The 27398-nt window shown below is 39.2% G+C and overlaps 1 protein-coding gene across 1 annotated transcript in view; it reads right to left on the bottom strand.

Annotated features, from left to right (window-relative positions):
• LOC127438849 (uncharacterized) overlaps positions 1-27398 on the bottom strand; it is a 687566-nt gene that overhangs the window by 44335 nt on the left and 615833 nt on the right. The gene's annotated exons all lie outside the window — the stretch shown is intronic.

The raw sequence follows: 27398 nt of genomic DNA, 5'->3' as shown, positions 1-27398 counted from the left end.
AGGGCAATTTTAGACTTAAGACTTTTTTCACACCTGCAGAAACCCTGCTGTAAAATTTGATTGTTTAAAACTTTCCACAGTTTTTAAAACAGTCTGCCGCGGATCCATTGCGAAGAATAGGAACTACACTCCGACAATGTAACTAAAAGTAGCGACGCTAACGCCACATTTTTCAGTAGCGTGACAGTACCTCAGTTAATTTCACAATAGTCTAGCTTTTCCAGTAACGAGCTACATTTTAGCATTGTAGTAGCACTGTAGCAAGACAATACGCTACAATTGTCACATTGTATTGCAAACGCAGCAATGCCAAGTCACCCTGATTAAATATATATTTATTAGTTGATATTGGATTATGCCATTAGAACTGATTGTTGAATTATTAAATAATATGATTGTTATAAATATTTTATTCTTTAAATAGCTTCAATGTAATCAGCCAATTTTTGTTTATTAGCTTGTAGTGTTCTACTTTTTCAAGTAGCTTGACTATTAGTGTATCTATGAGTAGCTTGTTGCTCAAGAAGCTAATATTTCAAGTAGCTTCCCCAATCATGCTCTACGAAGGCAATTTAATCAGAAACAATCAGCTTTGAGAAAAGTGTTTTACTGTAGTTAGTGTTAACTGGAGAATACAGAGTTGCAAATTGTACATCATCAATAGCAGTTCACTTCCTCAGTTTAGTATAGATTGTGTTCATACCAATTACATACTATACATGAGTTCATGATTAAGCCACTTTCAAACCATCCAAATGAACCAAACGGACACGATTCCACACCTATCCTATAGTGTTTGTTTTGGCATTCGAAAAGTGGTAGAGCTACTATGTGTGCACGTACGTGCGGACTGTTTCAATTTACGTACGTCAAGCTGTTTAACGAGATTTCAGATTTAATAATGTTGTTGACAAACCACACGATTTTCAAAAATTCATGATTGTTTAGAGGGTTCTACAAACCAATGATGAATTTTTAGTCATTGTTCTCATTAGCATCTGCATTTTGATGATGATCTTAATGAATTGTGCACAATGTCATGATAATGAGCTGCGTTGATTGGAGTGGCGTCTGATTGGTTGCGGATGCTTAGAACAACATATGAGTGATGGCAGCAAATCCCGCCTCATAATGAGCGCCTTTTACCATTTTCCAAGCATGCCACTTTAGCGAGAGCGGAGCTAGCCAAATGTTTGACAAATCAGGCATGATTATTCAATTATTCAAAAGGACAGCAGCAACCTGACGAATTGGCAAGACTTATAACTGAAATGTCCTCATTTAAAAGAGGACTGCCTGCCTACTTTTGAAAACTTTGGATGTGTTTTGAAACAAAGTGAGCTGCCTTGCTGTCTACTGCCTACATCGGCAGCTGCCTTCTAAGGCAGCATCTTAACTGAAATGAAACCTCACAAGTGGCCAATTACGTGCTATACGAATTGCGTTCTTATTAATTATGTGCCTTAATATGCTGTCTACATAGGAAGCTCTCTAGGTATGGAACAGGGCCACAGAGTTTGGAAATTCAAACCAACTAGCACCTTGTCATCTATCTTGTTGAGAACAATATTTTTTTGTCTTTAAATTAGGACGCTAATGTTTCTTGCCACATCTGGTGTTGATAGTGACAGCTAAATGTTGGATTTGACACCTCTGCATGTGAGGTTTGGGAAGTGGTTGGAGGTTTATTCTGATGACAGCGTATTTGTCTTTGACTTGCTAGATCTCAAATTATATTTTGCCTTTTTAACCCTGCATCTACTCTTCTGTGACCTTGGGTCGCAGCTAACCAAAGAGAGGAACGAGAAAATAATGAACTCACATGGGAGATATGAATACATTAACAAGGCTCGCTGTTCATCTTTTTTTTTCTTCTTTTTTTGAGCAGATCAAAAAAGCGGCTTTTAATGTCAGATTCAAGGGGTTTCAGAGGAATTTTTTTGATGGAATTGTATGTGAGACTGGAATGACAAACGCTACAAAAAAGCCCCTCAGGGTCTTCGGCACAAACCAGCAACAATGATTCAAACCATTAGGGGCCTTCAGAACTTGTAGAAAGTAGTTGTATTCTTTTATGCTGTGAATATTACATTTTACTGTGGAAAAAAGTGTAATTATAAATATGTATTAATGTAATGTATTAGAAAATCTTTGTAACTGCATAGCAGGATCCTAGCATGGTGCGCAGACATTCGCATCAGCAAGCATGAGTCCAACACCAACTTTACCATATGTATCTGTAGTATTTTTAGTTTAATGTTGATTGCATGTATCATATGTTCAGTATTCTGTGCTTGGCCTTGGTTAGTTTTTACTTCAGCAATCAGATATACTTTGACTGGAGGTGTGTGGTGTGGAAGTAGTTTAATATTAGTGTTTATGTTTTCCACCCAGTCAGATAAATGCATTAATGATAGCTAAACTTTATGTTTTCGATGTTTTCTACACAGTCTGGTCTGTGTTTCGCAGGAAAAAGGCTTATTTTGACTCAAATGTGTCAGAATTTTGCAGATTTTGAAATGGTAATTTAGACTATAATCAAGGGTGCACATAGATACAGATACAGAGCACACAGAGCAGTCTGTTTCACGTAGTAGACGTGCTCACATCCCTCCCTGTTTAACCTAGATAAATAAAAAATAAAAAAGATGTATATTTATTTCATACACTCAAATTTGTATCTTGTTCAGCATTATACAGTAGAATACAACATTAAATTGACAGACAGAAACATGTCTATCTAGCTATCTGTCTGTCTGGCTAACAACCACTGCAGGCCCAGCAACCGCCTAGCATCCCCCTAGAACACCCTTACAACCACATGTCAACTGCATAGTAAACACCCAGAATACCCTGACAACAGACCTAGAAATTCCAAGCAACATTTAGACTACCCCGGCAACTGCCCAGCAAGTGCCTAACAACCACTCAGAACACCCTAACAAACACCAATCAACTGTCTAGCAAACACCCAGAACACCTTGGCAACTGCCCATCAACCGCCTAGCAACCACTCAGAACACCCTGGCAACTGCCCATCAACCGCCTAGCAACCACTCAGAACACCCTTGCAACTGCCCAGCAACTGCCTAGCAACCCCTCAGAACACCCTGGCAACTGCCCGGCAACTGCCTAGCAACTCCTCAGAACACCCTGGCAACTGCCCAGCAACCTCCTAGCAACCACTCAGAACACTCTCGCAACTGCCCAGCAACTGCCTAGCAACTACTTAGAACACCCTGGCAACAGCCCAAGAAATGCCTCGCAACCATTTAGAACACCTTGGCAACTGCCCAGCAACTGCCTAGTAACCACTCAGAACACCCTAAAAAAACACCAATAACTGTATAGCAACCACTCAGAACACCTTGGCAACTGCCCAGCAACAGCCTAGCAATAATTTAGAACACCCTGGCGAATACCAAGCAAACGCCTTGCAACCACTCAGAACACTCTGGCAACTGCCCAGCAACCGCCTATCAACTACTTAGAACACCCTTGTAACTGCCCAGCAACCACCTAGCAACCACTCAGAACGCCCTGGCAACTGCCCAACAACCACTTAGAACACCCTAGCAACTACATATCAACTGTCTAGCAAACACCTAGAACACCCTGGTAACCACTAGTAGCAACCACTCAGAACATTTTAGCAACCGCTAAGCATCACTCGAGCAACCACCCAGAACACCTTAGCAACCACTTAGCAACCATTCTAATGAAGCATCACCAGTAGAATCTTAAAGGAATCCTCCTTTCCATATTTTCTTAGTGCACATACTGTGTACACAATTTGATTTGCTATGTGAACATTACCAAGGGCACAATGAGAGACCTGTCAGTACAAACACACAAGACGATATCTGGTCTTTGTTTTGGTCGAGTAAACACTTTTCTTTGTATCAACACTTGAGAGGAAGAACTCTTGTCAGGCACCAGGATTCAAGAGAGCCAGTTCTGATGCTAATGATGTTATTTTAACCCTCTGCGATGTGACATAACCAGTGATGGCGGGACAGTCGACCGGGTGTCCATATGCAAACACTGTGGACGTAGTGGACATCTGTGTCCTTGAATCTTTTTTTTTTTTGCGGCCTTCAAGACAGGAGCTGTTGGTCCGGAGCCAGGAATTGTGGATTGTTTTGGAGCATACTGGGGTCTTTTATTCACTGTTCTAGAAAATCTGGTCATAGCCTAATAGTTCTCAAATTAAATACATATGATCAGGCAACATTTTTAATAATCTGGCGTTAGCTGCATATACAGTATACTGCATTCCAAACCCGTAAATGTGAAATGCGCCATCTTAGAATTTCCACTCTCTCTTATGTACAGTGTAAAGAATTGGGAAGTCTAATTCTTTTTATTGAATTAGTAGGGTTGCATAAGGTATATTAATATGTTGGATTGACATAGTAATGACTGTAATGTCTGTATAACCATCAAACTTCTTTTAGAACTACTTTAAACTTTCAGACAAGGATTTCTCAAGCTAACATCAAAGTTTGTCTTGACAAACTTTACCTATCTAGTTATTATTATGCTGTAGTAGTCAGTTTTCTGTGTGTTAATGTAATTTTAAATACAGCAATTGTCTTTCACTGTGCGTCTATCACTCTCACTGGTAGTTTATTAATTCATGGGCAGTTCAATTGCTAGTGTTTGTGAACTCTTGATGAGTTGGCTTTACCTCAGCAGATGAACTCTTATCAACTCCACAGGGTCTCAATTACACTTCCGAGACTTTTTTCACTTCCTCTCGGAGTGGTACGTCCTATTTCTCCCTCCTTTCCTTCAACTCCCTGTTGTTTCTTTTCTCCTCTTGCATTTGAAAGGATTTGTGTGTTCATCTTGTCACAGTTCTTCTAAGGTCTCAGAGATTTTTCTCACCCCTTCAAATCAAAACTATCATGTTTGGGGTTTATTCGTTTGTTCAGGTTACAGTTGAGACAAGCGTTCTTGCATCATTCCTGAAAAAACACACCTGCCACAACACAACTTTCACATACTCACTTATTTTCCCTCTGAAGTTAATGCAATATCTATCTGTCTGTCCATCCCTCCATAGCCATGAGTTTCTCCTGTAAGCTCCCCTTGAAGCATTATGCATTATTTAATTTCCTGTAGGAGTTTAAACAAAGCACATTATCACAATAGAATAACTGTAGTGACTAACAGCGGATGTAGGAACATTAGTGGGCGAAACAGTATTCACCAGGGTCTTAATTAATTCCATTAAATCATGAGAAAGAAAAGGGCAACCTTCTAATATTTCCAGTTTATGCTTTATATTGAAGTAGTAAGCCATGCAAGGTAATTCGTTACTGGTATTTTACCACGATTAATGGGTGTTTTAAGGCACAACCTGATTTTTAACTGTGGTAAAATCATTGTAACACAATGACTCAAAAACAGCATCAACATCAATGTGATAAAAGACACCAATGTACAACAGATAATAAAATAAATTAAATAGTAGCAATCATAATATTTGTTTTTCCACCAAAGAATATAGTTGTACACGGTTAATGGTTGCCAAGCAAAATCAATATCAAATATGTATTCAAATTCTAAATGCAATAAAATGCTCTCTATTACATCATAAAGAGACTTTCCGAAACACTCTCTATTACCGCATACAGAGACTTTACGAAACGCTTCCTATTTCTGCATACAGAGACTTTCAAAATCACTTTCTATTACTGCATACAGAGACTTTCGAAAACGTTCTCTATTACTGCATACTGAGATTTACAAAAACGTTCTTTATTACTGCATACAGAGACTTTCGAAAATGCTTTCTATTACTGCATACAGAGACTTTCGAAAATGCTTTCTATTACTGCATACAGAGATTTACGAAAACGTTCTCTATTACTGCATTTTGAGATTTACGTAAACGTTCTCTATTACTGCATACAGAGACTTTCGAAAACGCTTTCTGTTACTGGATACTGATTTTTACGAAAATGCTCTCGATTACTGCATACAGAGACTTTCCGAGATGCTCTCTATCACCGCATACAGAGATTTTACGAAACGCTTTCTATTACTGCATACAGAGACTTTCAAAATTGCTTTCTATTACTGCATACAGAGACTTTTTAAAATACTTTCTATTACTGCATACTGAGATTTACGAAAACGTTCTCTATTACTGCATACTGAGATTTACGAAAACGTTCTCTATTACTGCATACTGAGATTTACGTAAACGTTCTCTATTACTGCATACAGAGACTTTCTAAATCACTTTCTATTACTGCATACTGAGATTTACGAAAACGTTCTCTATTACTGCATACAGAGACTTTCGAAAACACTTTCTGTTACTGGATACTGATATTTACGAAAATGCTCTCTATTACTGCATACAGAGACTTTCGAAAATGCTTTCTATTACTGCATACAGAGATTTACGAAAACGTTCTCTATTACTGCATTTTGAGATTTACTTAAACGTTCTCTATTACTGCATACTGAGATTTACGAAAACGTTCTCTATTACTGCATACTGAGATTTACGTAAACGTTCTCTATTACTGCATACAGAGACTTTCTAAAACGCTTTCTGTTACTGGATACTGATTTTTACGAAAATGCTCTCTATTACTGCATACAGAGACTTTCCGAGATGCTCTCTATCACCGCATACAGAGATTTTACGAAACGCTTTCTATTACTGCATACAGAGACTTTCAAAATTGCTTTCTATTACTGCATACAGAGACTTTTTAAAACACTTTCTATTACTGCATACTGAGATTTACGAAAACGTTCTCTATTACTGCATACTGAGATTTACGAAAACATTCTCTATTACTGCATACTGAGATTTACGAAAACGTTCTCTATTACTGCATACTGAGATTTACGTAAACGTTCTCTATTACTGCATACAGAGACTTTCTAAATCACTTTCTATTACTGCATACTGAGATTTACGAAAACGTTCTCTATTACTGCATACAGAGACTTTCGAAAACACTTTCTGTTACTGGATACTGATATTTACGAAAATGCTCTCTATTACTGCATACAGAGACTTTCGAAAATGCTTTCTATTACTGCATACAGAGATTTACGAAAACGTTCTCTATTACTGCATTTTGAGATTTACGTAAACGTTCTCTATTACTGCATACTGAGATTTACGAAAACGTTCTCTATTACTGCATACTGAGATTTACGTAAACGTTCTCTATTACTGCATACAGAGACTTTCTAAAACGCTTTCTGTTACTGGATACTGATTTTTACGAAAATGCTCTCTATTACTGCATACAGAGACTTTCCGAGATGCTCTCTATCACCGCATACAGAGATTTTACGAAACGCTTTCTATTACTGCATACAGAGACTTTCAAAATTGCTTTCTATTACTGCATACAGAGACTTTTTAAAACACTTTCTATTACTGCATACTGAGATTTACGAAAACGTTCTCTATTACTGCATACTGAGATTTACGAAAACATTCTCTATTACTGCATACTGAGATTTACGAAAACGTTCTCTATTACTGCATACTGAGATTTACGTAAACGTTCTCTATTACTGCATACAGAGACTTTCGAAAACGTTCTCTATTACTGCATACTGAGATTTACGAAAACGTTCTCTATTACTGCATACAGAGACTTTCGAAAACGTTCTCTATTACTGCATACTGAGATTTACGAAAACGTTCTCTATTACTGCATACTGAGATTTACGTAAACGTTCTCTATTACTGCATACAGAGACTTTCTAAATCACTTTCTATTACTGCATACTGAGATTTACGAAAACATTCTCTATTACTGCATACAGAGACTTTCGAAAACACTTTCTGTTACTGGATACTGATATTTACGAAAATGCTCTCTATTACTGCATACAGAGACTTTCGAAAACACTTTTTATTACCACATACTGAGATTGACGAAAATGTTCTCTATTACTGTATACAGAGACTTTCCGAGATGCTTTCTATTACTGCATACTGAGATTTACGAAAACGTTCTCTATTACCACATACTGAGATTTACGAAAATGTTCTCTATTACCACATACTGAGATTTATGAAAATGTTCTCTATTACTGCATGCAGAGACTTTCCGAGAAGCTTTCTATTACTGCATACTGAGATCTACGAAAACGCTCTCTATTACCGCATATAAAGACTTTCCGAAACGCTTTCTGTGACCGCATTACAAAGACTTTCCTAACCACTTTCTATTACTGCATAGAGACTTTACGAAACACTTTCTATTACTGCATACTGAGATTTGAGATTTACGAAAATGCTCTCAATTACCGCATACAGAGACTTTCTGAAACACTCTCTTTTACCACATACAGAGACTTTCCGAAACGCACTTTATTACCACATACAGATACTTTTGAAAACGCTTAATATTATCGTATACAGACACTTTCGAAAACTCTCTATATTATAATTATGCAAGAAAAAGTTGTGTTTAAAATAGTTTTAGATTAATTATCATATGCCATATCACAAATACTGATGTTTTTTGGTGGAAACCAATATAGAAAAATAAAAAAAAACATGGTACATGTACCATAAATTAACCTTGGTGTATTCATGCATTTTTATTTATTTTTATTTTATTTATTTTTTTGGAAAATAATTTTTTCCCACCATAGTTTTGGTGTATTATTACTATGGTTTTACTATGAAAAAACAAAAAAAAATCATGGTTAAAATATGGTTACTGTAGTAAAATCATGGTACATTTTGTGGTTACTATGGTTTTGCTTCAAGCACAGGATATTAAGCATTACCTTTTAATTAACGAATACCGATGAATCGCTCACAATGAGACCAGGATCATGGATTAAGAAAGTAAATAAATACATTTGCATGTGCATATCGAACCTTCTTTGACTTTTTTGTAAAAAGAAATCATTTCAGTGGAAACACTCTGCATGTCTAGTTTAAGCATTATGTTTTTCCCTGACTAAAGATAAGGGCATAGCAGAGAGGATGAAAGCAAATAGAGAAAGACAGAGAGAGACGTCTATTCGTGACTAAAAGTGTAGCGGACATAGCAAAGAGCACCTTCATTTGTGGCGAATGAGAAATCGATAGCATTGTTCTGTGTTAATTAGCGGCCGGCGGCGAGCAGGCCCCCGTGCAGGCGAAGAGGTCGTGGAGAGACAGGCCTATCATTGAACGCTCGGCCGCCTGCAATAAATTCTCGACTCTTAACTGCAAACTCATTATTGACTGTGAAGCCTAATCAATAAACAGGGTTGACGGATAGCTGATCCGTGTGTGTCATCTTGGGGAAATTTTCTCTCTCGTTCACACACATACTTATTGGGTGTGTTCATGATGGCGTACCACCATACTACTCGTACTATTTTTGCAGTATGTATAATGTGTATAGCATATACATTTCTGTATGCATGGAATGCTCTGAAGTATGCTATTCTGTACACAGCCCATGTGTTACACAATTGTAGGAAACCTTAAATGTATAATTACAAATGCAAGTCGTGACTGCACCTCTAAACTGCCAGCAAAAACTAGAAACATGCCAATTAAAGTTGTAGCTTTCCAAGCGGTACTCTTCTAAAATGTGATTGTTAAAGCGGAGATACAAGGTTTCACAAAATGCTGTGCTAAATGATGAAATGTGCTGAAGGAAGCAGTGAAAATGGAACTGCATCACGAGTGCAGGTTACAGGAGAATATTCAAGCTGTTTTGCATATTTCAGCATGTCGAATGAATGCATTGAAAGAGAAAAGCAGCTATATTAGATCCTGAGAAACTATGATCTATCATTAATATAAAATGGCGTCAATGATTGTCCATGTGCTTTTCTAGTTTTAAATTCCCCTTTAGTCTGCCCGATCTGCTTGCACAAAGACTCACCAAACATGCTTACAGATGGCTAGTTTTGATCTTCAAGAAGGCTACTTTGTGATTCATAAACTCTATTTATGACTTAAATAATATATTACAATGCATCATTTACTTGTTTGGAAAGTACTTGAAGGTTCTTTGATTTTTTTCTTAGTATGAAATCTTTTGGAATTAAGCTTATATCTTTGTAATTTGATAGCCAAAACAAATGAAAAAATATATTCCATAAGCCTAATTGCTTGTTGATTCTGTTGGATAAAAGCACAAAAATGCTTATGTTCAACAATAATAAATAATGCACGGGCAAGCACCACTCAGAAAATTTAAAAGTCTATTTTCTTTTAAGTATTTACCACTCCATACATAACAAGGCAAGTTCTGATTTCAAAATACTTTATGTGTTATGAATTATATTAATTCATTTCTCTGTGTTCTGTCTGTTTTTTGTTTTTCAATCAATGGTATCAGTGGTAATGGTCTTTAATCTTTTATGACAAATTATCCAAATATCACCATTTTCATAGCCTGAACAATGACAGTACATTTAGCTATAAAAGTCAAAGTGAGAAAGAGAGGTAGTGCTATAAATATTTAATGGTGTGTAATTGAATGGAAGTAGAGAGGATCATTAAAATTAAGGCAGCGTTTGCAGAAATCTGCATTACAAACAAGCAGATTTTTTAGTATGCATGTGTGATACTCATTACGTTACGAGATACCAGTGGAATACAGTAATCCAGTCCAAGGTTCATTAAAGAGGAATTTGGCAATTACATTAAATAAGTTTCATTAAAACTTAAACAGCATTTTTAAACAGTCAAACTGTCTTTGGGTAGGCCTAGTTGACTTTCACAGCAAACCATGATACAAACACTTTACATCCCTTTCTGGTGTCATTGCGTGCATTGTGTAAAAGTTATTGGCTTTAACAGCTTTAAAGGCGTTGCGTAGTCATGACAGGAGATGCAAGATTAGAAGTAACTTTACACAGGCAAGGTCAGTAAGCAATTATATTAAACTAGCCTCATGTTAACATGAATAATGTTCAAATTTAAAAACAGTATGTATTTTAGTGTTTATTTTTGTATTTTGCTGTGGACTTCTATTGTATTTGTATATAGTGCATTACTGTTCATTACTGAGGGACTAGTTGAAATTATTTTCTGTGGTAGCTCACATTATGCTACAAATGCTGTCGCTTGAGCTTAACCTGTATTTAACCAGAATATCTTTTTATGAAAATGTAGCAGGTTTGCTGGTAGCATCCTCCTAGCCATCTGTGTAAATATATGAGTGTCATTTCCAACCCGCGCAATACCTCTCATTCTCCCTGACAGTTAAAGGCGAGAACATGTAAAAATAGCTCAGCTAGCTTGTCTGCATGTCCTGTGTGTAGGGCTCTTCTAGAAGATAACTATAACTGTGGGCACCAGCGTTTGACTAGTTCCTGTTTCTTTTTGGGTGTCTCACCCTTGGGCTCTTCATAAATCAGTGTCTTTAACTGCAGTGATGGTGCCAAAGTTCTATTGGAGCATCAACACAAGTCAGCATTCTCTTAGTTACTGTTCTATTCCGAGACATCCACTGTCAAGTTTATGATGACATCTGCCGCATAAAAAAAAAAAAAAAAAACCACTATATCCGGCTCCAACATATGTCATTCGATGAGACAGCCTTTTGCAAAAGTACATTTTGGTATTTTGGAAAATGTTGGGATATTCTGAATGTAGCAAAGTTTTGGTTTTAATACAATTGTTTTAGCAATCTTTTAACTAACTGGCTCTATGGATATGTACAAATTAGTTACTAAAGAGTTATTAATAGAGTTAAATATTAATAATTATTTTTTTTCTCTCTCTCCCTCATGTGTCTCAGGTACTGCCGGCCAGTGATCTGCGTTTCCGTGGGAACACTGATTGTTTCCATGGGAAAGCTGATCATGCCACTAATTAGCGTGCTGACAGCACCTGTTCTCCATTTGATTCTCTGCCTACTTAAACCCTTAGTTGTGTCATGATCTTTGCTAGATTATTGTTGTGTGTTCAAGTAACTCACCTCGCTCTCTCTGCCTCAGTTGATCCTGTTGGTTGCCTGTCTCTGCCTGTGTTGCCTGTGTTCCTGGAGTGCGGTTACCTTCCAGTTTCCTGCTGCGCTTGTCCTTCTGCCCACACATTCTTCAATGGAGGATTCCTCACAGATCTGCTCCCTACTACCACAATGCATACACGCCTACGAACACTCTCTTCACAAAGAATTCCTCACGGATCTGTTCTCTACACGACCACGACACACACACATCTACAAACACACACACCGCCTTCCTGCTGCAGGCGGTGCTAGGCTCCCCACGCTTCACCAGCCCTGCTGTGTTCTAATTTATTGTCAATAAATCCTGTGAATTGTTCCTCTGCTCTTGGCTCTCTTGTTTTCTGACAGAACAATCTAGCCAGAATGGATCCAGTGGAGGAATCCACTCTTCATTCCACCCTTTCTCAGCAGGGAGCTTTACTGGGATGTCAGCAGGATCAGATCTCCGCTTCTAACCGGGCTCTGGAGATGATGGCGTTCCCATACTACTCTTCTCCTGGCCCGACTGCAGTACGGATCAACCAGTCACGCTGTTTCCACATTGGTGGATTCCAGAGCCGAAGGGAACTTTCTGGACATCGAAGTGGCTTCCAAGTGGCAAGTTCCAGTGGTCCAGTTGGATGAACCTATCAAAGCCCATACCATCAGCAGCATGCCCCTTACCATCATCACCCATTCCACCAAGACAGTCACCTTCATCTCCAGTAATCATTCAAACAGTTATCCTTCTACCTGGTCCAATCTCCATCGGTGCCGGTAGTGTTGGGGCATCCTTGTTTGGTAACGCACAACCCACACATAGACTGGTCAACCAATACTGTTCTTGCTTAGAGTTCATACTGTTTGTCTCACTATCTTAACTCTGCGGTCTCCCCTGTCCAGTCTTGTGTTTCATTTCAGGATGAATCGGCAGATTTATCCGGAGTACCATTGGCATACCATGACTTGAGGGCGGTGTTTACCGGTCCTGCTCTGCGACCCTTCCTCCTCATCACCCATATGACTGCTATTGATTTGCTCCCTGGCACTCCTCCTCCATGAGGACGGCTGTATTCGCTCTCTACTCCTGAGAGGGAGGCCATGAATAGGTACATCAATGATTTTCTAGCAGCCGGTCTCATCCGCCCTTCCTCTTCTCCGGCAGGGGCGGGGTTCTTCTTCGTGGATAAGAAGGATGGCTCGCTTAGACCTTGCATAGATTAGATTATCGGGGGCTGAATGACATCACGTTATCCTTTACCGCTAATGCCTTCAGCGTTCGAACTCTTGCAGGGAGTGTCTGTCTTTACGAAGTTGGACTTACGCAATGCTTATCACTTTGTCCGGATCAGGGAGGGGGATGAGTGGAAGACGGCTTTTAACACCCATAGGGGGCACTTTGAATATTTGCCTTTTGGATTGGTCAGTGTCCCAGCTGCCAACCAGGCACTCATGAATGACATGCTCAGAGACATGGTTGACCGGTTTGTGTTTGTCTATCTAGATGATATTCTGATCTTCTCTCAGAATATCCAGGACCATGTCCAGCACGTCAGGAAGGTGCTTCCGCGACTGCTAGAGAATCGGCTGTTCATTAAAGTGGAGAAATGCACTTTTCATGTACAGTCGGTTCCGTTCCTGGGGTTCATCGTTTCATCCGAGGGAGTGTGCATGGACCCTGCCAAGGTCAGAGCCGTCTCCGATTGACCAACTTTTAAACCCCGGTTAAAGGGTTCGGGGGTACCTTTCGTGGTTTGGACTGATCATAAGAACCTAGAGTACAACCATAGCACCAAGCACCTTACTTCTAGACAGGCTCGCCGGGCACTGTTTTTCGCCAGGTACAACTTCATTCTTTCGTATCATCTGGGCTTAAAGAATGTTAAACCTGATTCGTTATATCGATTTTTTGAAGTCGAGACCTCTACATCCCACCAGATACCATTCTACCCACCACTCTGGTGGTGGGCATGGTATTCTGGGATGTGGAGGCTGCGCTTCATAACACCGCTCCTCCCGCAACATGCCAGCGAGTCTGATATTTGTTCCGTGATCAGTTCAGACGCACATCTTACAGTTGGCCACTCATCCAATGTTGCTTGTCATCCAGGGGTGGCTCAGAAGGTCTGGTTGTCCTCCAAGGACATTCTACTCCAACTCCCCTCACTTAAGCTGGGTCCCAAGTTTATTGGGCCATTTCCCATCGTTAAGGTCATTGGTCTGTGGTGGTCTGTCTCAAGTTACCTCCCTACCTCAAACGCATCCATCCCGTTTTCCATGTTTCTAAAATTAAACTATTTTTTTCATTCCAATTTACATCCCACTGCACCCGTCCCGCCTCCACTGCATCTAGTTGAGGGCTCTCCAGCGTATACGGTCAAAAGGTTGATCGACGTCAGGCAGAGGGGCAGAGGGTTTCAGTACCTAGTTGACTGGGAGAGTTATGGACCCGAGGAGAGATGTTGGGTCCTGGCTTGGGACATCCTGGACCGCACCCTCATTGATTCTGTTTGTTTTGTTTTTCTCTCCCTCATGTGTCTGAGGTGCTGCCAGCATGCGTGATTTTCCTTGGGAATGCTGATCATGCCACTAATTTGCGTGCTGACAGCACCTGTTCTCTGTTGATTCTCTGTCTACTTAAACCCTTCATTGTGTCATGATCTTTGCTAGATTGTTGTTGGGTGTTCAAGTAACTCACCTCGCTCTCTCTGCCTCAGTTGGTCCTGTCTCATGTATCTGTATTGGTTGCCTGTCTCTGCCCGTGTGTCTGGAGTGCAGTTACCTTCCAGTTTTCTGCTGCACTTGCACTTCTGCTCACACATTCTTCAACAGAAGATTCCTCACGGATCTACTCCCTACTACCACGATGTATACATGCCTACGAACACACTCCTCATGGAGGATTCCTCACAGATCTGCTCTCTACACTGCCACAACGCATACACGCCTACGAACACACTCTTCACAGAGGATTCCTCACAGATCTGCTCTCTACACGACCACGACACACACACACACACACATCTACAAACACACTCGCCACCTTCTTGCTGCAGGCGGTGCCGGGTTCCCCGCGCTTCGCCAGCCCTGCTGTGTTCTAATTTATTGTCAATAAATCCTGTGAACTGAAATCTGCTCTTGGGTCTCTTGCTTTGTGACTATATAGTATATGCATACTGTATATATTCACGTATATCCACTTTTGGACATTGTTAGGAAACAAATTAAATACACTAGCTAGAGTGTGAAAAGTGTATTTTATGGGAGCTTATTTTCTAAAAGACACAGGGCCAAAGCTGCATAGTTGAAGCACCACAAATATTCAGAATATTCTTACTATCATCAGATTTTTGTGTTTAGTGCACTACTTCAAATATTGTGGACTCAAATGACACTCCTTTCATTGAATGACTCGCCATTGTCAGTGACAATAACATCTCTGCTGTGCAAACAGTTGTTATTTTTCCCCATGGCTTTAGGTGGGTCATGTGTGTAAAATGTACGTTTTCATTTTGCAGCCTTTGGGTTTAATTGAAGAACAAATATTTGTTTATGTGCAAATACTATAAAACGCATTAGGCAAGCTGTCCTCTTTTTAAAGAAAACATTAATAGCTTCAGCATTGCTTATTGTATCCTGATGGTATCATAAACCATGTAAACACAAACATTGAAGCCATTAAGTGTTTATCTGCGTAGATATGTTTGAAATCTCCATTGACATTTCTCATTGTGTGTGTTTTTTCTTTAATAGCATATTTGTTCAGATGCGCTTAGGCTATTTTTCTGTTTACAGCAGCACAGAAAAGCAATTATGCAGAATAGTAGAATAAACATGCAAGTCTAATGCAAGCTTCAGAAATTACATCTAACCAGAAGCACTGAAATGCAGTCATGCATTTGTGCATATGTACATGCGCATGGTGACCACAGGCCATTTTGACATGTCTGTCAAGAGCAGGGGCGCACGGAGCTCATCGCAGATCATGAGACAGGCGACTGAGAGATCACAGCAGGTGGTGTGCCAGTGGGTGATGCCAAGGTCTCGCCGTTAGGTCAAATCACCTGTACACAGATTTTTGACAGGGTGCAAGGACAATTACACTACAATGCAACTTCTGGTGGAATATACTGTACACATTTGATGTAAATTGGTTATGATTTCATTGCTTCAAACAAACGTTGCAATACTGCTTGGTTAACCCAGCCTAAGCTGGTTTGCTGGTCTTAGCTGGCCTCCTAGCTGGTTTTAGAGGGGTTTAGAGCAAAACCACCAGTTCAACACCAGCTTGGCCAAACAGAGAGACCAGCTGAACCATCTCAAACCAGCTAAACCTGCAAACCAGGCTAATTTAAACTGTTATTGAGAAGAATAAACATTGACGCTCTTACTTCACCAGTGAACAATCAGTATTTATTCATTCATCATTTCATTTATCACGATTTAGTACCAAGGAGTTTCTTCTAAGGGTATATGTTGAGAGAAAACCATATTCCATTTCTGTACCAGCTTCCTGTCACTCTTGACACCTCCCGCGTTTAGCCTGCAGTCAGACATATGTGGAACTCTATGGTTCTGATGGGGAGGAGAATCTATCAGCCCTGTTTACCTTGCTTAAGGAATCGCAGGCGTTCGGCAGGAGGCATGTCTGTTTGAATATCCATCAGCGCCTATAGCTCAGACTGCACCCCTTCCCTCGGGAAGTCTTAAGGTGTAAATGGCTGAATTCTTCTTGTCAGGAGGATATTAATATTTCCTTTGCATTTATTGTCCATTATGGAAATGGTGAGACAACTGGCGGGTAGTCGTTTCCTCTGCCATCCGTTACAACAACACTACACTGGTCAAACACCATTTTTTGGCATTTTTTCCCCCGCATGTTCAATCTCGACTGACAGGCAAATCCTTTTTTAAACATTCAATTTGACTGTCTGCAAAAGAACATTGTCAAGGACAAAGCAAACAATAAAAGTAAACATGGAGTGAAGTGACATAACTGAAGTGACTATTTACGATGATGATGATATGCTAACGTGCTAATGCTAATAGCTAATGCTAATCTTTCTAGGTGTCAACTTATTGATGTTGTGCTCAGAAACAAAATAGTGCAACGTTTTCATCTAACGGTCCAAACAAAAACCCATAACAACATAAGTATTCTTTTTTTTTCATAACTCGCTTCCTAACCAGGTGCGACACAATAAAGCAACAAAAATAAAACCGAAAAGCTAATTCTTTTTAGATGTCCGATCTGACTGCCTGCGAAGAAATTTTGTCAAATAAAATGCAAAAATAAATACAAGTAAAGAAATCAGTGTGAAGTGATATAACAAAGTATTTTACAACTATTTTACGATGAACGTTGATAATACGCTAACACAGCGATCGTTCTAGGTGTCGATATATTGGTGTTGCGTTCCCAAAAAAAAAAATAGCACAACGTTTCCAGGGGAAACATCTGTTACTGACAAGAGTCTAGGCACTGCTCTCTTTAAGGTCAGGGTCAAAAGGGTCAGATAGGATTCTGCTCCTATTTCGGAAGCTTCCAAAGTACAACCTGCACATCCCTGCAGCAGGATGCTTGGCATCTTACCTTATTTGTATATTTGCTAAGAAGAGAGTTGCAAAGGCATGCATAAACCTGTATATATAAAGCACCTATCCTCACTTAAACAGTAGATGGACGGAAGCAACAGACGAAGTCAACAACAACTATGACGACGAAGACACAGATAAACATCTCTGTGTATCACCAAGAAGAACTTTGTGCAATCTGATGAACTCCAATAAAAGCTGTTGAAGTCCATCTTCCGTCTCTTGCTCTTCTTCTCGAACACCTCAACCCTGGCTACTAAAAACCTAAGAATCTGACAACGATGACTGTTGATGTTACGCTAACACAGCGATCGTTCTAGCTGTAAACTTAATGATGTAGCACTCTCAAACAAAATAGTTATTTTTAACAACTTTACAACAACCTGCTTGTCCTAATTATTTTCATAACACATATCCTAACCAGGCACAATGCAATAAATTGACAAATGTTAAAACGGAAAACTGATGGGCAAATTCGTTTTTAGACGTCCAATCGGAGTGTCTTTTGGGTGTCAAGGACAAAGCAAAAAATAAAAGTAAACATGCAGCATCAGTGTGAAGTGCTATAACCGAAGTGACTGTTTTATGATGAGTGATATTAAACTAATGGAACGATCATTAAACTAATGGAACTGTCAACTTATTGATAGTTGTCTCAAAAAGAAATGGTATCACATTTTAGGGGACATTTAGGGGACGTTTACACGACAACGTTTTCAACTAAAAACTGAAAACTTTTTAGGTGTTTTGGCTGTTTGTTTACACGACAACGACGTTTTGGGGCCTGAAAACGCAAACTTTTGAAAATGGATTTCAAAGTGCAAGTTTTGAAAACGATGACGTCATGCGCACGCGTATTACGTGTTCAGTCTATAGGCATGTGCACGAAAAATACAATGGCGGACTACAGGATTGTGTTTGTGCTCCTCAAGATTTTTAGTTTATTGACGCTTCTCCAGCAAAGTAATTGTAGTAATAAAGCAACCTCATCGTCCATCCAGACAAAATTGCTCGATGCTTTCGCCATCTTCATTGTTTGTATTCACCGCTCTGTGGAAGAATGCTTATGTGCGCAGGCGCGTAGTGTTTCTTTACAAAGTGACATTGCCAACTACTGGCCTGGCATGCATAATACAGCGTTTTTAGTCATTTTCACTGATCCGTGTGAACGGGGATCGTTTTGACAACGTTGTCGTCTGTACGCGAAACTTTTCAAAAACGCAAAGGAAAAACGTTTCTGTTTTTAGTACATCGTTGTCGTGTAAACGTACCCTTAAGGGGAACGTGGCGGTCAAAACAATGAACTTATAACAACCTGTTTTGTTTTTTTTCATAACACTAAGCAGTCCTAAGCAGGTGTGATGCAAGAAAGCAGCAAACAATAAAACTGAAAAATCTATTCTATGTAAACTGATTTATCTTTCGTTCTTTTTTCTTTCTTTTATTTTTATTTTTATTTTTTTTGTGCAATAAGCATTGCGCAGCAGTTTCACATTTAGTGTGGACAGACAAATTCCTTGTTGCTACAAACTTATTGCATCAGTGACTGCCTGCCTGCTTTTTCAGCTGTCTGTTTTCCATAGGGGTTTCTTAAAGCACTTCATAAAAGAATTCTAGGCCATGAACCAAAGTAACCAGTTCCGAGGTGAAACACAAATTTGAATTTGAAGCAAAAAAGTTGTCAAAAATCGTACAAAAAGACAAAGATTCAAGACTTGACTTCAACGTGAAACAATCCCACGAAGCATTGCGGACGATGTAATTGAACTTAAAACTATGGCAAACTAAAAAAAAATATATTGATTTAATGTTGTTGATTATAAGTATAAAACAATATATTTTAATTATATTGCAAAATATTCAGATACTATATATACAAATATATACAGTAAGAATTGTAGTTTGAGTGGAGGGAAAGCGACTCGATTGTGTCATTCACAGTGCATCATGGGAGTGGGCGGTCGCTGCAGAGCTCTTTTACCGCATCTTGTTTGCCGCCATTCTCTTATTGGTCGACTGTGTTTCCTTCAGGATCATGAGTAGTATAGATCTTCACCAGGAATTTCACTATTAAACATATTTTTTTTTATATGAAGTTGAAATAACATGGACTGATGGCTTCAACAGAAGCATATACTGATGAACAAACTCGGAGCTAATGGGATGTCTGTCTTTAAAGGTTTATAAGTTATGACTAAAAGATTTCACCCCATGGAGAAAACAAACAGGATATATTTTCTTCCGGAACCAGACTGTTGCACTCTATAATAATAGCGATCCTTGCGACAACAGACACTACTAATATTTACCAATGCTCTGTGCTGCTTTTCAACTAATACTTGTCCAGATGAACATTTTAAAGAAACCCAAACACAAATAAAAAATTTTGACAAGCTCAGATTTCCCGACCACCTGCGGGCTAAGATCTACTGATGAGAGCCAGATGTTTCTTATATTGACACATCTGCACAAACATTTCTTTGGTTCCCTTGGGTGACAGCAAAGACTTGTCTAAAAAAAAATTCTGTTTTCTACAGATCTTCATCTCAGTTTTCTCCTAATACTTGTTTGACTAATTCTTTAGTTAACTTTGAGGTGGCCTGGACTATCCTGACCCCATTCTATCATTGCGTCCACACAGGTTGTGCTTTTAAGAGCGGTTGATGCTGTCGATGCATCGAGCCGCATGTCTGAAATAATGGATTGTGTATTCAGGCCCATCTTTGCTCCCAAGGACCTTACATCACAAACGAGCTCCTACTGCCCTTGAAACTTTGGCTCGACTTCCACAAATCCTGTCATTGTTGGGTCGCGACAAACACAAACTGTGCCAAAACTTCAGCAAAAGGCATCAGCGACAAGCTTGTCAAGCTGTTTGTTAAAGCAGCACTATACTGCATCAGTGGTTTTATGCTATAGCCAAACGAGTTTGAGGATTGAACTGAGATTTTTGGTCCCCAGGCCAACGCCGCTGTCAAACACCAGCTTAAAGTGTTCAATTCCTGGGTGACAGGCATGTCTATATGTTTGAATTAAATCCGATGCCTGCCTGTTTATCTCACCATGAAAGGGCTCGGTGGGGACCTGGGGCCTGGAGACTTTGGGTGGCTTTCACAAAATCCTATACAGAAATGAAAGGCTAACTGAAAAGAGATGGAGATTCTTCTCTAGTTGTGAGGAGCCAGAGTTGTGTCGCTCACAATGGGTTTGGTGTGGATTATGATTGGTAGAAAGGAAGGTAAACTTCCCAGTAGGAGCCAAAGGAACTTTCCGCATTACGTATATATATATATATATATAATGTATGTATTTATATAATATATTTTATTCTACTTCCATAAAGAAAAATAAACAAATTAGTGAACAATGTTATTAAGATTTTTCCTGAGTTTAACCCCTAACACAAACCTAAAACTAACAATGATTTTGATAGGAAAATAACTTTTGTGTACCACAGAACAAAGAAAACATTGGGGTATTGCATAAATACATATGGAACGAGTTTACCAAATTTGTTTGCATATGTTTCCTTTCTTAAAATAAAGCATTGGATAGGAGGCTACCTGAAATTTGATGGTTGTATTGTACCGATTTTAAATTCTGATTGTTGATTGGTTGGTATTTATGGGAATAAAAGTCATACCTTTTCGTACAAGCTAAGTAGTACGACATTTTACGATTTCTCCTACTTATTTTTCTCATAAATCTCATACTAATAATTGCATGTTGTCATGAGTCTATGTTGAATAAACCATGCCAAGGGGCAATCATTATGTATCAGGAGCAAGGTTTATACACAATTACAGTTCTGAAAGTGAATATAATAATCAATAACATCCAATAAACCAATGTGTTGGTTGCATTAAAGTAGGGCCTTGCTGACAGTATCAGCCATCTGTTGGTTTTATATGGTGTACCCTCCACGATGGACGCCCAAAGACTGACCAGATGGTGATAAGATGAATTGTGTAATCTCGTTACCTTCATCAGAGCGTGATCTTTCAGCTTTGGCAAAGAAACGGACATCACCTGCTCCCAGACCAGCGGATGGTGGCCACAAATTGATTACACTCCATATTACCCAGTCATTTTGTCTGACCAGGGGCCTTTGAGAGTGAATGGGGGCCCAGGCCATGATTGACTGCCCTCCCAGCATCCTCTTTCTCTGCCGTCCCTGACAGCCTTAATGGAACCATCACTCGCCCGATCCGGGCACAACTTAACCCAGCATGTAGCTGCGTCCTCAGCTCAAGGGCAGATCGGACAATGCCGCCCCATCCCGCACCGGGGCCTTAATGTACCTAACCGCCAAATCAGATCATATCCAGGTCACCCCTGATAAACTGCAATGGACGTGAGCGTTAGCTGCTGCGGCAGCACAGAGCCTTCGTAATCATGTGCAGGATAAGAATTCTAGATATGTATAGTTCAGTTCTTACTAGTTCTTGAAATCAGCAATGTAATTACTACTAGTGACATTTTTGTGACTATTTTTTAATATCTGTAATTAGGTTTGCACTAATAAAAACACCCTTTCTTGATATAAGAAAGTCATGCCCCTTTTGACTTTACATGTGTCCACCCAATTGGACAGTGAAATGACCAAGAGGGACCCCCCCGGTCAGACAAAGAGAGAATCTACTCCCCACCCTAACGTTCAAAACGCTCCCCCAATGATCACATCCTAGTACTGGCCCTGCTCAGGAAACAATAATTTGAGAGAATTATCCCTATAAATTAGCAATGTTTTGTGCAGCTATACTACTAGTACTAGTACTCAAGATAAACATTAAAAGGAAAACCCACCACAAATTAATGTTTTCTAATGCTACAGCAGAGCAGAGCTTCAGAGCATCCGTGCGATATGCTGAACGTGATAAAAGTTCTACAATATACAAAGGTTTCAGTGTGATTTTTCTCAAATTCAAAAGTGAGACAATTATCTGTTAGCGCATTCACACCTAGACGACCGTTGTTGTTGTTCTTCGTTGGAGAAGATGTGTGTATTTCTGTGCATGATTGAACTCATTAGCGACAGCGACACAAACATGAGCGCCAGTGTTGCATTAGAAGCCATAAAAACAGCTGTGGCCCATCGGTTATAGAACAGAGCACATCTGTCAGTCCAACACAGCTGCTAGAGCTCGAGAAAGACAACAGTTATTGTCCCTCTTTCAATGACCTCTTCAGAACACAAGCCTTGGAAACCATCATTTAAAAATATATGCCAAAAATCTAAATAGAACTCTTTAGGTATTTTAAACAAACTCAAATCCTATTTTATTTGATTTTATCCTGAATTTAGAAAATGTCCCAATTTGCCAATTTGGCATGCCCAATTCCCACTACTTAGTAGGTCCTCGTGATGGTGCAGTTACTCACCTCAATCCGGGTGGCGGAGGACAAGTCTCAGTTGCCTCTGCTTCTGAGACCGTCAATCTGTGCATCTTATCACGTGACTCGTTGTGCACGACACCGCGGAGACTCACAGCAGGTGGAGGCTCATGCTACTCTCCACGATCTACACACAACTCACCACATGCCCCATTGAGAGCGAGAACCACTAATCGCGACCATGAGGAGGTTACCCCATGTGACTCAACCCTCCCTAGCAACCGGACCAATTTGGTCACTCGGTACACCCTGGATTCGAACTTGCGACTTCAGGGGTGGTAGTCATGTCAGTACTCGCTGAGCTACCCAGGCCCCTGAATTTAGACTATTTTAATTATTTTTAATAATTAATAATTAACTAATGATGAAAGTTCAGCCATGCAACTTTATGTGTTTAATAAATTAGATAAATTAATTTATCTATAGTCTTATCTATAGTTTTATCTAAATAGATCATTTTATCTCTATGTTTATCTACTGTTTCGATATAGCCTGCTTTAGTTTTTATAATATATATATATATGTTTAAATAAACATGGAATTTTTTTCTTCTAATGATGTTTAAAAAGTTACGGGACACTGGATTTGTAAAGTTTACCGAATTCGTGGAAAGTGCCTCTTCAACATCTGTCGACCTGCGATTCATACAGCAAACTGCTGTGATTCACTTCAAACAGTGTCGCAGTTATGAACGTTTTCTCCCTCACAGCATATTTATAAACCTGAGGTGGGCGAGCAATTAAAGACTCTGTGGACAAATGAAAGTAATACTTGCATTTGTCACAGCATGCAGATTTTCACTGTCATAATGTACAGAGCTGGCATATAAATGTAGAAAAAAGTACACTGCTGGAGACCAGTGTAGACCAGCCAAATCAACTGGTTTAAGATGTTTCTTTTTTAGCAGGGACTAGATAGCAAGTTATCTCACTTGGTTTTGGAAAGAGCTGTAGTTTCTAAATGCATTAAGGCCTCTATTTTTTTATTACAAATGTCATAGTTTTCTTTACAGAAAACTACAGTTACTATGCAAGAACGATGGATTTTTTTAAAAGACTTCTTTAAGGCAATGCTGTTAAATAAAATAAAATAAAATGAGCTCTTCCCTGATGATAGATTTACATGTCTCGGGTTCTGCCCTGTGTTTATATTTGTTGCATGCAAAGGGAAGCCAAGGTCAGGAAAATTGAACCTGTCAGTCAGAAAAACATCTACACTGGAAAGCCAACAGATTGATTTATGGCGATCATGCAGTCTAGCTCACATCAGTTTGCATCACAATGAGTAAAGCAGCATGCTGAGGGCTTGTTCACACAAGACGTGTTCTTGCGGTCAAAAACAGCGAGACGGAGCACGAAGGAATAGAAAAGAACACGGGTCTCAAAATGTGTTTTTAAAAGTTGTTTAGGTTAACTTGATACGGTTTTGGAAAAAAAAACACTTGTGCCGCAGGAAGCTGAAAATACACGAGGTGTGGCACAATAAGCAAAGACGTAAGTCTGATGTATGAGTGCGTAAACTAACTATTAAAAATAGAGCAAACGTAATGCGTAAGGAAGTAAAGGACGTAAATTAAAGGCACAGTTCACCCAAAAATGAAAACTCTGCCATTATTTACTCATTCAGATTTTTAGCATTAAAAAATTCCATGCAATGACAGTTCATGGTTACTACATCTTTCAAGCTCCAGAAATGACAAAAAACACCAAAAACACAGTATATACAGTACTGTGCAAATGTTTTAGGCACTTGTGAAAAATGTTGCATAGTGAGGATGTCTTCAAAAATAATGCTATAAACAGTTTTCATTTATCACTTAATGTCATACAAGTCCAGTAAACATAAAAAAAAGCTAAATCAATATTTGGTGTGACCACCTTTGCCTTTAAAACAGCCCCAATTCTCCTAGTTACACCTGGACACAGCTTTTCTTGGTTGTTGGCAGATAGGATGTTCCAAGCTTCTTGGAGAATTCACCACAGTTCTTCTATCTATTTAGTCTGTCTCAGTTGCTTCTGTCTCTTTATGTAATCCCAGACTGACTCAATGTTCAGTGGGGGGCTTTGTGGGGGCCATGACATCTGTTGCAGGGCTCCCTGTTCTTCTATTCTAATCTTTTCTATTTGCAAAAGGAATGTTTGGGAGTCTAACATTTATATTTCCTCTTGACACACTAAAGCTGAAGATATAAATAACTATCTTAAGACAAATGCTTTTGTAAAACATCTTATGTGCCTAAGACTTATGCACAGTACTGTAAGTTTCATAAAATAACTTGTGCATTATATTCCATGTCTTCTGAAGCCATATGATGGCTTTGTGTGAGGAAAAATCAGAATCTATGTCATTACTTACTGATAAAGTCCACCCAAAGCGCATGTCTAGTATACAGATTATGTCGTTCGCATCCAGATTTAAAAATGTTGTATTTGTGACATTAATGTGAAATTTCAGTTTTGAATTCTGTATTCGAATGTGATCTTTGGCAGAGGGTGATTCAGAAGCAGATTGTCAGTGGCTTAAATTTCTGTCTGTTCCTCACGAAAAGCTGTCGAATGGCTTTAGAAGACTTAGTATGGACTACATAGTTGTACTTTAATTGCGTTATTTTGTATTTTTTGTCATTTTTGTAGCTTGACGTGGTCAGTATGAACTGTCTCTGTGTGGAAAAAGCTGCTTAAAGATTCTTCAAAAAGTTCTACTGTAGGGGAAAAAAACAGCATATGGGTTTGAAATGACATGAGGGTGAGGAAAAATGGCATAAATGTCATTTTTGGGTGAACTTCTACTTTAAAACGGGTTTATTTTCAGGAAAACTCTTGTCTTCATTTTCATTGATTTTAAGGTGTTTTGTCCTGTCAGCTTAAATTCAATAGTTATTTAAAGGGTGACTGAGGGAGTTGCATAAAAACAAATGAAACAGTCAGGCTGAGTAGAGTGAGCGCACATTTGTCAGTTGTCGCGGAGCCTCGTGGGAGCAGAAGAGGAGAGCGGAAGTCAAGCGGCTGTACGGCTGAATATGGAGCGCAGTGGTCCAGCCGCAGTCAGGAGAGTTTGCTGGGTAAAAGAGTCCTGTGGGAGCCCAGTGCAGATGGAGGCCCTGTTGAACTACTGTCAATGTCAGCTGCACTATTTTAAGCCGACTCCAGGGATACGACAGTGAATTTTTCATAATTTTGGTCAAAACCATGGTTATCCTGCTAGATTAAAACAGCTTAAACAGAACTAAGGTGGTTTGCTGGTCTTAACCGAGCACCCGACTGGTTTCGACTGGTCATGTGGATCTAGTTTGATGATTTTTGGGCATGTATCAGCTGTTCAGGATGGGAAACCAGCTAAAATGGCATAAACCAGCTAAGAACAGCGAACCACCTTAAGCTGGTTTAAAATGTTTCTTGTTTGTTTGTTTTTTTCAGCAAAGATATTAAATACATTGTGAGATCAGCTGAAGACCAGCTCGGGCCGGGTTGAACACCTGCTAAACCAGCTTAAACCAGTTAAAACCACAAACCACTGAGCACTGTACAATAAACCACAGGCTGGTTTAAGATGTTTTTCATTTATCAGCAGGGAAACCAAATAAATGTTAAGACCAGTTCAAGACCAATTTGGCCAGGCTTGAAAACCACTTAAACCAGCTAAAACCAGCAAGTTACCTAGGCTAGTTTAAGAGGCTTTTATTTTTATTTATTTTAAAATCAAATATATTGTGATACCAGCTGAAGACCAGCTTGGCCCGGCTTAAAAACCAGCTAAACTGGTGTCAACCAGTTAAAAACCACAGCAGGGAAATTAAATACATTGTGAAACCAACTGAAAACTGTCTTGCCTAGACTTTTCCACCATCAAAACCAGCTTGAACCACATAAAAGCACCATAGGGTTTTGTATGCTGTTTAATGAGCAGGGAAATGTGCTATTTGCTGTGCCACATCTCCCAAAAAAAAAAAAAAAAGAAGAAGAAAAAAAAAAAGAGAATATTTCCCTGCATTATTTAATAAACATTTGTTGTGAAGATTGTACAATTTTCTCACAAAGAACCAGAACATATCGTAACCTTTGCATTTCAAATAAAAGAGGGAATATGCTCAAGCAATAGCACAATTTCTCTCTTTTATCACTCTGTAAGAGAATTACGCCCTCTCCACTTTTCATAATCCTGAGGTATTGTCCGCCGCCTCTGTGTTTGACTAGATTTTATTTAGCTTCCATTGCAGCGGTGAGGTGCGCTCTCAAGAAAATAACTTAGACACAGGAGCACTCGGATAATTGCAGCTGCATAAAAAACAGCCATGTCTAAATTGTCTGAGAGAGCTCTAATTGTTTTGGAAATTATTTATTCATTTGATTGCAAGGCATTAGTGTAACAGCTTTGCTAACAGGATGAGAGATTTGCTTCTCAGCTATTTTTTCCCCCACAAATGTTGAATAGGAATTAAGGATCATTAAGGGACAAAATAAGAAAAAT

This window comes from Myxocyprinus asiaticus, chromosome 50 (assembly GCF_019703515.2).
Source record: "Myxocyprinus asiaticus isolate MX2 ecotype Aquarium Trade chromosome 50, UBuf_Myxa_2, whole genome shotgun sequence".
In the NCBI taxonomy this organism is placed as follows: Eukaryota; Metazoa; Chordata; class Actinopteri; order Cypriniformes; family Catostomidae; genus Myxocyprinus; species Myxocyprinus asiaticus.
Note: the sequence above shows the minus strand (reverse complement) of the source record. Positions and strands in the feature narration are given on the sequence as shown.